Here is a 19,181-nt window from a genome sequence, read left to right on the forward strand (position 1 = left end):
CTGTGTCAGGATGCAGATACACAGCTGAGTAATGACTGGAGTTTTGGGGGCCATCAAACAGCTTGATACTGACGCCAAATATTTACATATTTCTTGCCCCTGAGGTGCTCAGAAGCTCTTTACAATTTTTTTAAAACTATAAACAAAAATCTCTCTATTGCATCAGTGCAAGTGGCAACTGGTATTTCCATGTTTGTAGTAGAGACAGTGGGAGTCCAACACATTTGGAAGCAAAAGCTGGACACAACCAACATGCATACATGTTTTGACCCAGAACCATTTCTTCCCTTGAACTCAACTCACATTTTCCGTCCCTACTTCTTAGTTACCTGCTATGGCCAAGCACTCATGAAATCCTCCATATGTCCACTATACATCATAGTCTCCCTTGGAATTAGGTCGACACCAGTTGAGGGTTCTAGTCAATGGATAATGAGCAGTTGTGAAGTGTGTCACTCCTGGGTCGAGGTAGTTCAAATAAATGTCTCTACCATCACTCTCTCCCTCTGTTCTAGCAAGCTTTGAGGCCACCTGGTGAAATGGGAACCTACCAAGATGGTGGGACAAAGGAGCATAGATCCAAGTCACCGGATGGAGGACAGTCTCCATCTAACCTGCATCAGATTTTGTAAGTGAGAAGTAAACTTTTGTTGTGCTAAGCCACTGAGATACTGGGGTCTGCTTGTCACCACAGCCCAGTCTATTCTATCCTGCCGGATATAATCCATCAGTCATTCCTATCCCCTCATTCCTTGTCGGTAAGGTCCCAATATTGTTCATGGTCCATTCTTTGCTTGACCACATGCTCAAAGTGACTGCCTCTCCAACTCTAGGAGGGTGAGTCATGAATTGACCTCAGTCAGCCACAGTGGTTTGAATTTCTTTGCCAGATTTTAGTTTAGGCTTGAACATGTGTTACAATTCTGGAATAAGATTTATAACATAAATCTCCTGAGGAACTTCTTGGAAAGGCTTTATTCACTCTTACAAAGAAAAATACATGGAAATGTCATCTTTCTTCCATCTCTAGATTCAGCTGATGAGGAAGTGATGCTTGGTACTACTGCAGCCATCTTGTGACCATTAGGCTGAGGACCAAAGCTAACATCTTGAAGATGGCAGAGAAGAGACATGAAAAGAACAAGAGCTTTTAAGATAATTCACCCATATATTAACTAACTCTGGAACCACCCTGTCTTTTTTATTGTTTGAGATGTGAAAAGTACCTGCCACCCGGGTCATCAGTTCTCAATCTGCCTGCACATTAGGAAAAGCTGGGGAATATTTGAAACATACCAATGCCCCAGTTCTGCTCCCAGAGATTCTAGTTTAGTCAGACTGCTGTGGAGACCAGACCTCACTTTTTGGAAGCTCCAAGATGGTTCTGCTCTATAGTCAGAATGGCAGACCACCGCAAGATTATAAGTTTCCTGAGGATAGGAACTATGCCTTTGTAATATTTGATGTCCCTGTAAGTGCCAGACATAGGGCTTAGTGTGCAAACACGTTCTTCCTTAATTTCTGAATAACTCTCTAAAGCAGATAACATGGGCTCATCTCTCTGGGGTTAATTTCCTTACAGAGCAGAAGCTGTGCTGTATCTTGGAAGGAAACAAGTTGTGACTGGTAGCAGGAACCCATGAAGTGGGGTCCCAGCAGCCCTCTTCTAGACATCCATGGGTCCTCTGATGCTCAGTGTCTCCACAACCCCTTTACTACCTAACACATACCTCTCTTCTCTGTGGCTCCAATGTCCAATCCCTCAGTCCTTCTCAGACCCTGGGAAGTTTTAAAGGCTGAGTTGGAAGATGCTTTTCTGTGACTGGGTCTGCTGAAGACTAATAGAGAAAGATCTGCCAATACTGCCCCATCTCACATAGAATAAACATCAATCTGATTTCCTTTGCTTTGAAGCTTCCAATTCCATGAAATAAATTATTGCTTTACTTGATATTGAAAGCTCAGATTCAATACAGCAAGTGAAAGCAGAGTCTGGCTGGAGAGAGCAAACGGCCTGGATAGGGAGGCCCTCTCTATCCCTACCCATGTGGCTTAGGAGTCCCCCAACTCTGGGAACTGGTGTGGACTTCCCTCCAAAGATCAGATCTGCCTCTTTCCCTCTTTGTATTTCCCTAGAACTGGGAGAAAAACCTCTGACTTCTGCCCACCTAGCCATATTTCCTTTCTCTCATAGAGCAACACAGTTTCAGGCTAAAGTGCACTACAGCTACATACCAGTTATCAGCACACTCTAAAATAAGCTCAGACCAAGCCTTACTGCAAATCTGTCCTGAAGTATAATCACTGATATATATATAACCACTTACTATGCACAAGGCACCAGGCCAAGAGCTTCACAAGCAGGCTCTGAGCAAATATGATTATACCCATTTATGGTGGAGGGAATAAGCACAGAAAGGTTAAGCAGTGTGTCCATGATCGTATCACTCATGGATGAGTGAGCTATTGCTGAGTTACAAAACTCCCCAAAACCTCTTGAAAATTCAAGCTAGGATCACCTATGCACTTTTTCTGGTCTTGGTGGGGCTCCTTCTCCTTTTGCCATCAACTGCAGATTGGCGAGGCATCTCTGATTCTGGATGCTGGCTCCTGTTGACTGAAGTGCTTCCATTCACCTGCTCATGGTCTTTCATGCTCCAGTTGGCTAGCTCTGGCCTGTTCCCAAGGCAGAACCAGCATTCTGAAAGAAAGCAAAAGTATGTAAGAACCCTTAAGGGCTAGCCTTGGAATTCGCACGATATCACTTTGTCTGCATTCTGCTGAATAGAGCATGACACAAGGCTAGCCCAGATTCATAGGCTGGAGAAATAGACTCTATTCCTTAATGGGAGGAGCAAAGACACTTTGCAAAGAACACAGATTTGGAGAAGCTATTAATCCACCAGAACTAAGTAATGGAACTGGTAAGTAATGAGCAAGTGATGGAACTGGATTGAAACCCAAGCAGTATAGATTTGGGCCCTGAGCTCTAAGATTGCACATTCATGTAGCTTTTCACACTCCCACCTATTCAGATTCTATGGTTCTGGTTTGAGCTCCCCACGTACTTCCTTCCAAGTTAAAATTCCTAGGTATTATGCAAACACATGTTCAATGCCACATCAACAGACAATAATTGACACCTGAGTCAGCCATGCCAAAAACCAAAGTTAACAGAAGGAGGAAATATCTAAATCTTGTTAAAACCAGTCTCCATATCTCAACATCACCTATATTAGTCCATTTTCATGCTGTTGATAAAGACGTACCCGAGACTGGGCAATTTACAAAAGAAAGGAGTTTAATGGACTTACAGTTCCACTTGACTGGGGAGGCCCCACAATCATGGTGGAAGGTGAAAGGCATGTTTCACATGGTGGCAGACAAGAAAAATGAAGAGAACTTGTGCACGGAAACTCCCCTTTTTAAAGCCATCAGATCTTATTCACTATCACAAGAAGAGCATTGGAAAGACCTGTCCCCATGATTCAATTACCTCCCACTGTGTCCCTTCCACAATACATGGGAATTCAAGATGAGAATGGAACACAAGTGGGGACACAGCTAAATCATATCATCCCACCCCTGGCCCCTCCCAAATCTCATGTTCTCACATTTCAAAACCAATCATGCCTTCCCAACAGTCCCCCAAAGTCTTAAATCATTTCAGCATTAACTCAAAAGTCCACAGTCCAACATCTCATCTGAGACAAGGCAAGTTCCTTCTGCCTATGAGCCTGTAAAATTAAAAGCAAGTTTGTTACTTCCTAGGTACAATGGGAATACAGGCATTTGGTAAATACACCTTTCCAAATGGGAAAAATTGGCCAAAACGAAGGGGCTACAGGTCACATGCAAGTCCAAAAGCCAGCAAGGCAGTCAAATCTTAAAGCTCCAAAATGATCTCCTTTGACTCCATGTCTCACATCCAGGTCACATTGATGCAAGAGGTGGGTTTCCATGGCCTTGGGCAGCTCTGCCCCTGTGGCTTTGCAGGGTACAGTCTCCCTCCTGGCTCCTTTTATGGGCTGGCATTGAGTCTCTGCAGCTTTTATAGGCACACAGTGCAAGCTGTCAGTGGATCTACCATTCTGGGAACTGGAGGACAGTGGCCCTCTTCTCACAGCTCCACAAGGTAGTACCCCAGTAGGGACTCTGTGGGGGCTCCCACCCCACATTTCCCTTCCACATTGCCCTAGCAGAGGCTCTCCATGAGGGCTCCACCCCTGCAGCAAACTTCTGCCTGGGCACCCAGGCATTTCTATACATCCTCTGAAATCTAGACAGAGGTTCCCAAACCTCAATTCTTGTCTTCTGCGTACCCACAGGCTCAACCCCATGTGGAAGCTGCCAAGGCTTGGGGCTTCCACCCTCTGAAGGAACAGCCTGAGCTGTACCTTGGCCCCTTTTAGTCAAAGCTGGAGCTGCTGGGACACAGCAACAAATCCCTAGACTGCACACAGCAGAGGGATCCTGGGCCCAGCCATCTTTTCCTCCTAAACCTCTGGGCCTGTGTAGGGAGGGGCTGTCACAAACATCTTTGACATGCCCTGGAGACATTTTCCCCATTGTCTTGGTGATTAACATTCAGCTCCTCTTTACTTTTGCAAACTTCTGCAGTTGACTTGAATTTATACTCAGAAAATGGGATTTTCTTTTCTATCGCATTATCAGACTGCAAGTTTTCCAAACTTTTATGCTCTGTTTCCCTTTTAAACCTGAATGCTTTTAACAGCACCCAAGTCACCTCTTGAATGCTTTACTGCTTAGAAATTTCTTCTGCCAGGTACTCTAAATCATCTCTCTCAAGTTCAAAGTTCCACAAATCTCTAGGGCAGGGGCAAAATGCCACCAGTCTCTTTACTAAAACATAACAAGAGTCACCTTTGCTCCAGTTCCCAACAAGTTCCTCATCTCCATCTCAGACCACCTCAGCCTGGACTTTATTGTACATATCACTATCAACATTTTGATCAAAGCCATTCAATAAGTCTCCAGGAAGTTCCAAACGTTGTCACATTTTCCTGTCTTGTTCAGAGCCCTCCAAACTATTCCAATCTCTGCCTATTACCCAGTTCCAAAGTCACTTCCATATTTTTGGGTATATTTTCAGCAGCACCCCATTCTACTGGTACCAATTTATTGTATTAGTCCATTTTCACACTGCTGATAAAGACATACACAAGCCTGGGCAATTTAAAAAAGAAAGATGTTTAATGGACTTACAGTTCCATGTGGCCAGAGAGCCCCAAAATCATGGTGGAAGATGAAAGGCACATCTCACATGGCGGCAGACAAGAGAAGAGAGCTTGTGCACGAGAACTCTCTTTTTTAAAACTATTAGATCTCATGAAACTTATTCACCATCACAAGAACAGCATGGGAAAGACCTGCCCCCATGATTCAATTACCTCTCACCAGGTCCCTCCCACAACACGTGGGAATTTAAGATGAGATTTGGGTGGGGACACAGCCAAACCATATCCCCATCCAACTAAATATTGTCCTTGCTGAAATCTCAAGCACTGACAATATCACAAACAAAGTTCACAGGATTATGTTTTGTGCTACAATCAAAGGCTAAGAAGTGAAGTGCCAATTTACATAAAACTTCAAGAAGAAATCTTTGAATGTTGAAGAATTGTTAGAATAGCTACTTTCCCTTTACAGAGTTGAGAGTTCAGCCAGAATGAAGGACCCAGTCCCTGGACTGACAGCTCAGAACTCAAGACTGTGATTTCCAAGAGAGCTTTCACCCAAAACTCCATCTTATAAAGACTGTTTGATGTCCTTGAACTCCCAGTACAAGCATACTTCATTTTTTTTCAAATTACCTCCAAACAATTACATTTGTATTGCACTCATGTCCTGTAATCCAAATCCCATTCTTCCAAATTGCCTGCAATACGAAACATGACTAACTCCTTCCTTGTGAGAATATTTTTTCTGACACGTGTGGTGACATCTTTTAAATAGATTCTTACAAATTGAACTTGCTACACAGTATGTAAGTGCTACTTGGAATATGTGAAAATATCTTCACTGCATAAACCCAAAAGTTCACCAAGAACATAAGCTCTCACCCTACCCCCTTCTCTCCCCTCTTTGGGACATATTGAAGTCCCTGAGCAAAGTGGAGCATCCCCAGAACACCTGTGCACCCCTGTACCCACCTGCCCTGAGTGGTCCAAATGCCAGTGAAATGCTATTTGGTGAGTGTTTCCTAGACTTTGCAAAATTTTCAAAGTAGAGGAAAATTTTGCCTGTAGCAACATACCTCACTTACCTTTCTCACCCCTTCCTTCTATTTTCCCCACATAAAAACGTTAAGACAATATTGGAAGTATTTCATTGACAGAGAGGGAGAGCAAGAGGGATATTTAGAATGAGAATCCCTCTTGGTAGCTGATATGGTACATGAAAACAGACTAATACAGTAGCCAAAAGAATTCAAAGGAATTGATAAAAAAAGGACTGGAGTTCTCTGGTGCTGCAGGCACTATCCCCAGTGTAAATATTCTCTTCAGTTCTTTCCTACATCAAGCAGGCCACCTGTTTTTAGTTCCATAAACCGACCACTCATTTCTTCCCCACACTCAATAATCAATAACCCTCATACAGAGTACTGGCCCATCCCATAGCCTTGAGGAACTCTCTCTCACTTTCCACCCACCAACACACATACCAAACCCTGACTAGCATAGAGCTCAACACATAATTTCTTACCTATGCTAATTGAGTTAACAGCTCAAGGTCTGACTATTGGTCTGTGGGTAGTGCCCATGGCTCAGGTCAGTGTCTCCCAAACCTAGAGAACCATCAGTATTACTGAATGAGCCCCTTACAATTTCAGATTCCCATCCTGTCCCATCAGAATCTCCACAGGAGAGGGATGGGCATCTCTGCTTTTAAAAGGCCATTCTTATCATTTTGATGATTGGCCAAGTTTGGTAATGAGTAAGCAGAAAATCTTTGAGGAACCAGACATTACCAAAAACAAACAGACTTGGGAGGGCTCTGGGGGTCATGGGAAAACACTCTTATCATGCACCTACTACTGCCTGCAGATTTCATTCTGAGGACTTCGGTGGCCCATGAAATCAAATCATTTTCAATAGCCACTAACCTTATAGAAAAAAGCCCTTCAGAGAGAACTCAACATATTCAAATTTTTTTCTTCTTTTTTAAGAATTAGTCTATGATGAACAATTATTAAGCTTCTTGTTTCCCAGCAGGTCAGGACAACTTCAGGGGAATTGTTAGCGGTGGAAGAGATCCGAGTTACCCCGAGTTACTGATGGCAAATTCGTACATGTCTGCAGCAAGTTTAGTCCTAGCCTCCTCAGAAGAAAGAATTAGACTGAGGGGCATAGAGCAGAAAAAGAGACCAAGGCAAGTTCCAGGACAAGAGTGGAAGTTTATTAAAAAGGCTTTAGAACAGGAAAGAAAGGAAAGAAGAGACCCAAGTAGGCACCTGAAGATTAAAGAGAAAAAAGGTCAAGTGGCCTGTTTAACCATGATCTTAGGACTTTTATAGACTTGCCTCTTTTCCATCATTCTTCCTTTAGGGTGGGCTTCTGCATGTGCAGTGCCCTCCTTGCCTTTGGGAAGTGAGCAGGCACAGTGTGTTTAGGAAGTTGTATCCACGCCCATCTGAGGCTTTCTTCCTTTTTCCAGTGGAGTGTACCCAGAAGATCACACTTTGCCAATTTCATCTCTCAATGTGTATGCCCAGTGATATGGTTTGGCTGTGTCCCCACCCAAATATCAACTTGAATTGTATCTCCCAGAATTCCCACGTTTTGTGGGAAGGACCCGGGGGAGGTAATCGAATCATGGGAGCCAGTCTTTCCATGCTATTCCCATGATAGTGAACAAGTCTCACAAGATCTAATGGGTTTATTGAGGGTTTCCACTTTTGCTTCTTCCTCATTTTCTCTTGCTGCCACCATGTAAGAAGTGCCTTTCACCTCCCACCATGATTCTGAGGCCTCCCCAGTCATGTGGAACTGTAAGTCCCATTAAACCTCCTTTTCTTCCTAGTCTTGTGTATGTGTTTATCAGCAGCATGAAAACGGACTAACATACCCAGGAAGTTTCTTCTCCCTGGGGCTGCTTTTAATTAACACTTTAATGTTAACAGGTGTGGACCATCCATTCATGGCCTCTGCCTGGCTCCAGCTGCCAGTTTATTACTTTTAGAGAAGCAATGTGATAATTGCCAAACCATCACCCGACATTTCTGGTGGGTGGGGGTAAGAGCCCTCTCCTGCCCCACTCACACCTAACTACCTGTAACAGAATCTGACCACCAAGGTGCAAGCCATTAAAGATACTCATAATAACTTCCCATCTGGGTCTCTCTCCTTAGGTTGCTTACAATAATCAAGGTCACTTTTGACTCCAAAGGACACTTGGCAATGCCTGGAGACATTTCTGCTACAACTGGGGAAGGGAGTTTGACTGGTACATAATAAGTAGAAGTCAAGGATGCTGCTCAACATCCCCCAATACACAGGGCAGCCCACTCTCACAACAAAGAATCATCAAACCCCAAAAATGTCAATAGTGCCAAAGTTGAGAAACCCTAGCTTAGAATAATATTTTGCAGTGTTCAATTAGCAATTCATAAACTTGATTTAGGTCTAACTCAATGAAAATCCTCTTCTATTTTGATGGTGGAGTAGTCACCATGACAGATTTGGAATATGGCAAACCTTTTATTTATTTACTCAATGGTTGCCTTAAATACCAACTATATGCGAGCATCATACTGGGAAGAGGGCTTCGAAGCAAAGAAGGCATGGTCCCTACCCTCGTGGAACTCACAGAATTGTTGGAGAGATGGGCACAAGGCAAAGAATCACCCAACTCAGGGTGAAGTGGCAACTGTAAGCACTATAAGGAAGTGGAAGAGTGATTAATGGTGAGATTTCACCTAGTCAAGGGGTCAGGAGAGGCTTCCTTAAGGAAGCCATGACTGGGCAAAGTTCTGAGGGATGCATAGAAGTTCTCTAGGGAAACAGACCTTTCCAAACAAAAGGAATCAGCACATACAACAGTCGCAGAAAGGAGTATAATACATACAAGAGGCTGAGATGCATACAAGGAAAATGAAAGTGGCACCAGAAGAGGCTTTGGTTTAGAAGACAATAAAGAGGTTGGTCTTTATCTTAATAGCAATGGGAAATCATTCAAAGTGTTTTAAACTGGAGCTGGAGAGTTATGAATGATTTAGGTATCTCCTAGTCCACTGACTCTCACCCCTGATTGTACATGGGAATTGACTGGGGAGCTGTTTAAACATACACATGTTCAGGCCCCACTTCAAATAAATCAGAATATCTAGGGGTGTTATCCAAGCATCAGTAATTTTTAAAAGGTTGTCCTTAACCATCTTAAACCCCCAATTCACATATATTTCTATAATCTATAATTTAGTCCATAAAACATAGCTGAAGAAGAGTAAAGATTAAGACAGTAGTTACCCAGATGCAGCCAGAAGCTTCTATTGATGGAGAAGTCATTCTACGCTAAGGGTTGAATCAGTCAGCCACGTTCATTAGACAGGACCTCTCTCAAGCATAGCAGCCTGTACTATGTACAATTCTACTTCTTGTTTTTGCAAAACTACAAATAATGTCCAGGCCTCTAGAAAATAGTCAACCCCATGAATTTGAAAATCTGCCTATGCCAAGGATCTACTGCATTTAGAAGATGGAAATGCTGAGGCAGAAATCAGAATTAAATAATACAGCAAAGCAATGGTAAAAATGGGAAAAAGAAAAACTTGAACCAAACAGCAATTGGCATCTCTCTCTGGTTATGTGAAGAGATGTTAGGTTTTTAAGTAGTTTCAAGGGGAATAGAAATGGAATTTATCTCTGAAGTTTGTAGTTTCAATGTTGCCTAGAATTACAAATAGTTTATAAAGTAATGTGAGATACCTTAATGTAGTATTCTCAAGCAAACGGACACTGTCTTCTGCTCATTTACCCCATTAGGATACAGAATAGGCAATTAAACCAAAATGAACATGACACAGAGATAATTGCACATCATAATAAAACCTATACTAAGCACCAACAACAATTTAAAAAATACCCAGATTTTAAACTATTAAAGGCAGGCACACAAGTGGGAAGTATTTCAGCACAACTTATTATGCCAAACGGTGTGGATAACTCAATAAAACAAAACTAGCTGCATGTCATCAGCTTTATATCAGCAGATGATTTATTTGCTTCAGTTCACCACACACAACAAAACACTGCTCATTAAAGACACCTAAGAAATACAGCACATCTCAGTAGGATTCATAACTGCGGCTCAGTCAATGCTCATTGGCAACACTGACTGAGAGACGACCTGTACTTCCTTTGGTGTTTTTTACACAAGGTAGGTGGGAAGAGGCAAAGAAAGGGAAGAAAAAAGCATTTGGCTTCTTGGGTCAAAAGTAGTCATTTGGGCCCAAGTACCTCTAACTTTGAACATAAAAGACCAAAGTAGACTATGAATCTTTCCAGAAACTTCCATTTGGGGATAAACTCATAGTTCTCTGCTGAGCTTGCATTCTATGACTCTACAACACAAGATATCTAAAATTAAGGAAACAGGGCAAAAACACAGACAATGGAAGTACTAAGAAATTGGGGATATTTTGACCCAAAGAGATCCTGATTTTTTTTCTTAATTCCAATTATTTGTCAACTCAAACAGCCTTTAGTAATTCATTGATCTATACTTACACATAAGCCAAACACCTCCAGTGCAATAAATGTCATTCAAATGACACACTCCTCAGAGTTAGACAGGGTCAAATCACTACTAGGTTACAAGTTATGATACATAAGCTAAATACTAAATTTTATCCAGGCAAAGGAAAAGCATAGTCAATATTTCATAAGGATTGTGTCCAGGTGTGGTGGCTCACGCCTGTAATCCCAGCACTTTGAGAAGCCGAGTTGGGTGGATCATTTGAAGTCAGGAGTTCGAGACCAGCCTAGCCATCATGGTGAAATCCCCATCTCTACTAAAAATACAAAAATTAGCCAGGAGGTAGTGGCGCATGCCTGTAATCCCAGCTACTAGGGAGGCTAATGCAGGAGAATCGCTTGAGCCTGGGAGGTGGAGGTTGCAGTGAGCCAAGATTGAGCCGCTGCACTTCAGTCTGGGTGACAGAGTGAGACCCTGTCTCAAAAAAAGGAAAAAATAAGTATTTCATAAGGTTTGCTTCTTTTTTTTTTTTTAACCAGTCTATCAGTCAATTAACAGTGAGTGCTACAGAAGCCATTTTGGATTTCTATGACGAAATATGAGTTGAAGCATTAATCAGGAAAATTCCATTTAATTAAGGCTTTCTGCAAGATATGCATTTGCATACTTTACCTTTAACACATATTCCTCCAAACTTGAAGACAGATGTAGATGACATTTACAGAAGGTATATGCTATAGTTTCCAGACAATGAAGTTTTTTTTTTTTTTTTAATTTACAGCTCCATCCAAAAATGAAGAGATGGTCATTTTGTTTATATTTTATTTGCAGCTAAATGAAACAGGTAACTGACAACATTCCTGGAAGGGAGCCCATTTTCAACCCAACAGGCCAATCTCCATTATATTTAGATAAGTTTGTCCATTGAACAAGAAGGATTACCCTAACCAACAGCAAATTAAATAACAACCTTTCAATAAAACAACAGCCTGTGCACTCTATATATACTTCTGAACAATCAATTTAATTTTTAAAAGGTTTGACTTTTTAAATTTTATCGTTTTATTATTTGAGACGTTTTTCTCTAAGTTAGAAAAAACAAGATTTCTTCCAGCATATCATCCCGAGGAACTGGGAATTCAGGGTAGACAGGACTCACTGTGCTTTCATCTTCCTTTATAATGATGCCCAGATCACTGCTTTGAAGATCTACTCTTAATTATACCATCAATGGGCTGTAGCTTAATTGTTTCCTGAGATTCATGGAGACACAGTAGGAAGCTGTGAAATGATTAAGAGTCTAGTATTTGCCGAGCACTATTCTAGGAACTGAGGAAACAAAGATCAACCTGTCTTCCTCAGGCTTAATCCAGCTGTAGATGTGCAAACAGAAATAAGGACATACCAAGGTGTTACCTTCCTAGGGTGGAAGCTTGCTCAGACTATCTCTGGGGTTCAAATCAGAGTAAACATTTGCTTAGGGTTTCCCACACACCAAGCACTTTACATGGATTATTTCATTTAATCCTGAGGTGAACCCTATGAGCAAGGCACTGTAACCTTCACCTTTCAAAGAGAGAGAAACTGAGGCCTAGAGAAGTTCAGTAGCCCGCATGGGTCATACAGAGCAACGGTGGTGACGCCAAGGGGTAGACTGGGATCATCCACCTCTAAACCCTGTTTTATTTTTGATTATGCTGCAATAGAATCCCACAACAGGGAAGTGGTGAGTGTCATCTTGGATAGGGCCTGGGGGAAGAAAGCAGGAAAGGCTTCAAGGGGGAGGTGATTCTTGAGCCAAGTCTAAAGATGAGTGGTGCACATGGGGTGAACAGCCCAGAAGAAGGAAGTCCGGCAAGACGAGGCATGCAATCCCAGTCCTCCAGGGAAGCTTCTGGGCCAGGGTTGGAGGAGCTGTGAGCAACACACTGAAGCTGTCTGCAGGGCCAGGCCACCAAAGAGTTTGAAGTGGATGCGTTCATGTGGTCATATTAGCATTTTGGAATGATCTGGTGACAGGGTGGAAGATGGATTCAAGGGACACCAAATGCAAGACAAGAAAACCAGGCAGGAAATACTTGCATTAATATGGGGTAAAATCAGTCTCTTCGCAGCACGGGGGATGGAAACGAAAGGATTCAATGAATATAGATGAATGGCGAACAGGGTTGTGATTGATTAGCCCTGGGAAGAGAGGGAGAGGGAGGTCGCAGGGAAGGTACCATGATTTCTAGCCTAGAAGACTGAATGATGCCATTTCCCAGGTCAAAGAGTGTAGAAAGAGACGCAGCTTGATGGGACTGCGGGGAGATGGCGAGCTCACTGTTGAATGTGTTAAATACCAGATTCCTATGGAGTGTCTAAGTGGAGGCATATCCTATAGGCTAGCAGATGTGGAATCAGAGCTCCTTACAACAGAACCTATCAAAAACAGTAAAAGAAGCAATGGAAAAGGACACCCTGGTTCCCTATGGGCGGGTGTGGACTCATGTGCATGGACCACCTGACGAACATTTTGAAACTCCAGAGGTAAAGGAAGGAGCATGTTCCCAGCTTCACCACATGAGGGCAGCACAGAGAGCCCTCCTCCGTGGGGACCTATTGCTCTCCTGTTTCCCTGACGCATTGCCTCTAACGGGTGACACAAGGTGACAATGCTTCGCCTGCAAAACAGTCCCAAAGGAGGCCCTAGTGCTTGCCTTTTGCCTCTTCCACAAAGAGGCCGACTGGGAGAAGCAGTTTTCCATTTAGCAAATTAGTCCTGATCATCTGCACCCCCGTGACGGCTGGGGTGACTTAATCTCTCTTCCGCCTAAAGAGAGGAGGACCTAAAGTATGCCAGAGGTAAAGGTAACAGGGGTTTTACGTGGCCGTTCCGTCATCAATAATTCCATATGCCCCTGCATGGTTTTTCCTTTAAGGTATTTCGTAGTTTATAATTGCATCTGTAGGTGATCATTTAATGAACATTTCCCTTACTATTTCTGCAAGGGTCTGTGTCTACCCACTTCATCCTAGCTGACATGTAACATTCAGAAAATAATATTAAATGCCTACTGTGTGTCAGCCACTACGCTGGGTCCTGAGGAGGTCAAGTTGGCTAGGTCCAGTCCCTAACACGGAGTTGCCTACAGCCCGCTATGGCCCAGATGTCATCCTTCTGGTTGGCTAAGGACATTAATTCTGACTGTTTAAAAGAGCCTCCGTCTGGTCTCCCTGAGCAGCCTTTTAAATGCCCCTCCAGGTCTGGTCCTCACACTAAAGCCAAAGACCGCTCAGGGAGAAGGGAGCTCCCATAAGTCATCACACGAGGCAAGACCTGAGATTCAAAATTGCTCTTATAAACGACATTTGCGATTCTTAAGCAAAATGGAATTTGTACTTCCTTTCAGGGTCTCACTTGCCCCCTTCCATTTTGAGCTGTGAGATGCATCCCCACTGCTTCATAATTAAAAGACACTGCCCATTTCCGGCAGCAAACACAGTCTCATGAAACAACAGTCAAAGCTAAGATGTGCATCTTTGTCCTTGAAGTTACGAATATTAAATCTTTCTGCTCAATAACAAGCATTTTCATGAATTAGTGTAAAGAACCTGAGACCTAATACACGATTAGAGTGATATGCTTAGAGAGGAAAGGGACTTTCTACTACTGTTATTTGTGAAGTTACTTCAGCACTGAATGTTTTCTTCAGCTAATTTCTATACCACAGATAATTCTGCAGATTGAACACCCCAGCCTGAGATTCAGCCTGACAGCTCTCTCTCCACGTAAACACACGTGTCCATTTTGAGATATAATTTACATACCATACAATTCACCTATTTAAATTGTACAAATTTATGGTTTTTAGTGTATTCACTGAGTTGTGCAACCATCATCATTATCTAATTTCAGAACATTTTTATCACCCCATAAAGGAACCCCATACATCAAGGAGGCCCTCCCCATAACCCTTTCTCCCCAGACATCAGAAATGGCTACTTTCTGCGTTTGTGGGATTGCCTCTTCTGGCTATTTCATGGAAATGGAATCATACGATATGTGGTCTTTCGAGGGGAGCTTCTTTCATTTAGCCTAATGTCTTTAAGGTTCATTCATGTTGTAGCATGTAGCAGTACTTCATTCTTTTTCGTTGCTAAATAATTGTATGGCATGAATGGATGGCATTCTGTTTGTCATTCATAATTGATGGACATTTGGGTTGTTTCCACTTTTTGGCTGTTATGAATAATGTTGCTATGAACAGTTGTGTTCACGTGTGTGTGTGGACATGTCTGCATTTCTCTTGGATATATACCTAGGAGTGGGATGGTAACTATGTTTAAACTTTTTTGTTTGGTTGGTACAGATGTTAACCTCTTATATGTATGGTTTACAAATATTTTCTCTCAATCTGTAAATGCCTTTTCACTCTGTTGATTGCTTCCTTTGCTGTGCAGGAGCTTTTTAGCTTGATATAATCTCACTTCTCTATTTTTGCTTTTGTTGCCTGTGCTTCTGGTGTCATATTCAAAATATTGCCCAGACCAATGCCCAGACCAATGTCAAGAAGTTTCTCCCCTAGGTTCTCTTCTAGCAGTTTTATGGTTTCAGGTCTTTCTTATATTTAAAAGTCTTTAGGCCTGGTGTAGTGGCCCATGCCTGTAATCCCAGCACTTTGGGAGGCCGAGGTGAGTGGATCACCTGAGGTCAAGAGTTTGTGACCAGCCTGGCCAGCATGGTGACCTGTCTCCAGTAAAAATACAAAACTTAGCCAGGCATGGTGACACATGCCTGTAACCCCAGCTACTTGGGAGGCTGAGGCAGGAGAATCACTTGAACCTGGGAGACGGAGGTTGCAGTGAGCTGAGATGATCATGCCTCTGCACTCCAGCCTGGGTGACAGAGTGAGATTCTGTCTCAAAAAACAACAACAAAAAAGTTCTTAATTGTTTCAAGGTAGTTATATAGTATGAGATAGGGGTCCATTTTATTCTTTGCCTGTGGATATCCGGTATCTAGTTTTCCCAGCACCATTGACTGAAGAGACTATCCTTTCCCCATTGTGTGTTCTTGGCACCCCTGCTGAGGATTAATTAACTGTAGCTGCATGGTTTTATTTTTGGGCTTTCTATTCTGTTCCATTGGTCTGTGTGTTTGTTTTTATGCCAGTACCATGCTGTTTAGATTACTGTTATTTAACCTTTTGAGGAACTGCAAGACTATTTTCCAAATTACTACACCATGAATTCCTCCCAGCAGTGTATGAGGGCTCCACTTTCTCTGCACCCTCATCGACACTTGTTAGGACTGGATCATAAGAAGTTAGTCTAAGATTATAAAACTCATCTAAACCCACCTTTTTGATGACAGCCATCCTAGTGGGTAGGAAGGGGTATGTCACTGAGATGATTTTTGTTTGCATTTCCCTGATGGCTAATGATGCCTATGGCTTTTTGATGCCTAAGTTCTGGGATATGATTTAGATCTTTTTTCCCCTGCATTGAAATGAAAATTAGCACTTCCAAGAACTTCAGAAAATAAAGCCATGAGATCCATAAGGTCCCTGTAATAGCAATAGAACTTGAAAGTGCCAACAGTAGTTTCAGGGAAGACACTGGAAGATGCAGTCAAGATAAGCTGTCGATGGAATGTGTTTGTGTTCTTGGGCCTGCAGAGAGAAGGGAGTCAAGAGTCCCATCAGAGCTCCACTAAGCAGGGAGGGTTTGTCCAAGACTCCATGAGCAAGCCCCACCCCCAGCTGCCCCAGTCATATCCTCATGTCAATGACTTTATGAACAAAAAGTCATAACCCAATAAGATATGTAGGAATCTAGGGCAGAGCAACAGGTGGTCCTGCTGAATTGCCTCAGGGGAAGATCGGGGTTGGAGTTTGAGAGGAGCTTGCACAGTGGACCAAGGATCGGATCATAAGAAAGTTAATCTAAGGTTCTAAAACCAAAATCGGGGAGGCTGTAATGAGCTTATTCAATCTGGAATTTCTGCCACTACAAACCAGTTGTCGGCACAGATGTGGCCACGGCCACCATTAAGTCAATGAAGTGTTTGTGTGCCCACAGCCCCTCACCTGTCCTATCTGCAGGGAATGCGGAAAAACGTCTGTGAGCCACAGCCCCTCACCTGTCTTACGCTCAGGAAAGGAAGCACAGCGCGAAGGATGGAGGAGCTCCTGTTCCTGAGGTTTGTGTAACTTGGTTGCTGTTAGAGGAACTCATAGGAGCCACTGGGTTGAGTGATGGAACCGTTAGAAGAGACGCTGAGACCTGGCCTCCCTTTAAGAAACTTATGTGTTTAACAACGGGCAAAAAAAGTGATGTTTTTCGCCCATCTTTATAACTTATTATATGATACTTATCAGTAAACCCAACTCCAGAGTTTACTTTTTAAAAAATAAAAAAATCACCAGCTAGGAAGTAACTATTACTGAAAATCAAATTGCCAGCCCTAGCTTATTCCAGAACAAAAAGGAAACGTGGGGGCTGGAATACCTTGTGTGACTACCACGTAATCAGTAAGCTCTTGTCGATAGGTCATTGTTCAACATGGAGAGACAAAGATCAGGCTGCCCATCTAAACCCACCATGAGCCCAGGAGGTTTCTCCCACTCTGAATGAGGTGCATCCATCTTACTCTCAGGCCATGTAGGTTGGTTGGGCCTGATGTAATCCCCAAACTGGGGGAAGTACAGAACCCATGACTGGCCAATGAGACTTAAATCAGGGATTTCAGCTTGGATTAGTAAGAAAGAGAAGCCTTCACTTTCTGCTAGACTTGAAGAAAGTGCCTGGGAATCATCGTGGAAAGGAAATCTGCCCCCAGGTGTGGCCCACAGACACGGTGGTGCTAAAAGTGATGCCAGAAAAACAAAGGCCTTTGACATCATTTGAGTGTCTGCAGACACCCGTGCCTAAAAACCATCACCTCTGGGATTTTTCATTACATTCACAAATGATCCCCTACCCCACTCACACACACACACACACACACACACACACACACACACACACATACACACACACACACGGTTTTGGTTTGTGTATTGTTTAAATCAATTTAAGTTGGGGTTCTATCACTTGCAAACACAATTCCCAATTGACACAATTTGGATTTTTTTATTATTATTATTTTCTACCATCTCTATCCTATTCACCTGAACCCCCTTTGGCACCAGGGGTGCTATTTAACACAGCCATTTGTGCTTTGACAATACTCTCCTTATGTACTGACAAGGCAAACCATGTCCACATTCCACTAAACATGCCAACTATCTCTGTCACTGCCTTGCCCGAAGGCCTCCTTCCTCTCACTCTCGCAGGACTTTGTAACCTGCCCCATGGCCCCACCCGGGACCTGCTCAGCTCGTCTTCCTGTTCCAACACAACCTGCATCTTCAGCCACAGGAAAATAAACCCAATGCATCCATCATTTTAGCAGCTCCCTTACAAGGCACCCCCAGTTCACTGATGCCCAACGCCTCCTTGGTTTTTTCTATTTCCAGTCCACATATGAATTCAGGAGTTTTTAACCACTATTTCGATATGCTCATTAGCAGAAGCAATAACCATCCTAAATGATGCCTTCATTTTTCCCTGCTTGCTAATCTTCAGGGAGTAAAGCCAAGCACAGTGGGACCCTCCATGGCACCAATCCAAGCCAAAGTTCCTGTCACCTCACAGGGGTTTTCTGGTGATATTTGTAAAAATTCACAGCTAAAGAACTTTGCCTAAAACCTCCCACTGGGGATGGCAGATGTATGCAGATGTCCTAAACCCCACTCACTGTCCTCTTGCAAGTCGCCTCCTCTCCACCTCCCCCGCTGCTACTCGTCACTGCCTGACACTCCAAAACTTCTCAAACAGGCAGAAGCATGGACAGAATGAGGTGCCTTGTCATTTACCCTGGGTGGGACTTCATTCCCATGCTGCTCCCCAGGGAGCGGAAAGCTGCCCAGGCCAATGTGCTCCTGATAAGGGAAATTTAGTGCAAAAAGCATCCCTTCAATTTTATTATAATGCGTTTTCAACCTAAAATTATATTTCCCTGGTGTTTGGGCAAGACTGAGTTATATTTTTCAGGAAATGGGAAGAGACATGCATATGTATATGGCACGGCAATTTACAATGTGGTCTCTGGAGTCAGATTGTCCAAGTCTAAATTCCAGGTCAGCCATTTGGAAACATTATTTCACTCACTGTTCTCATGGCTTTAATAGGGATAATAATAGAAGCCATATTATATAGTCGCTGGGAAGATCAAAAATGATAATGTATGCGAAGCACTCGGCATAGTGCTGGGTGTAAAGCAAGTGCTTGGTGTAAAGCAAGTGCTTGGTAAACACTCAGGATTGGGACAATTACCTTCCACCGTGACAAAGAAGCTCATTATGTCCAAAGGAGCTTGGGGTTGGAGAAAGCTGGTGGCCTCGCTGCCCACCAGCAGGAAAGTTTGGTAGTGCTATAAT

The 19,181-nt window shown here is 43.0% G+C and overlaps 1 protein-coding gene across 3 annotated transcripts in view; it reads right to left on the minus strand.

Annotated features, from left to right (window-relative positions):
- Positions 1-19,181, minus strand: part of GPAM (glycerol-3-phosphate acyltransferase, mitochondrial) — a 114,597-nt gene that overhangs the window by 3,085 nt on the left and 92,331 nt on the right. For all 3 annotated transcript variants that reach the window (XR_013397668.1, XR_013397669.1, XR_013397667.1), the window contains exon 23: positions 2,520-2,701. The gene's annotated coding sequence lies outside the window, so the exon portion shown is untranslated. The remainder of the gene's footprint in view (positions 1-2,519; positions 2,702-19,181) is intronic.

Source organism: Macaca mulatta, chromosome 9 (assembly GCF_049350105.2).
Source record: "Macaca mulatta isolate MMU2019108-1 chromosome 9, T2T-MMU8v2.0, whole genome shotgun sequence".
In the NCBI taxonomy this organism is placed as follows: Eukaryota; Metazoa; Chordata; class Mammalia; order Primates; family Cercopithecidae; genus Macaca; species Macaca mulatta.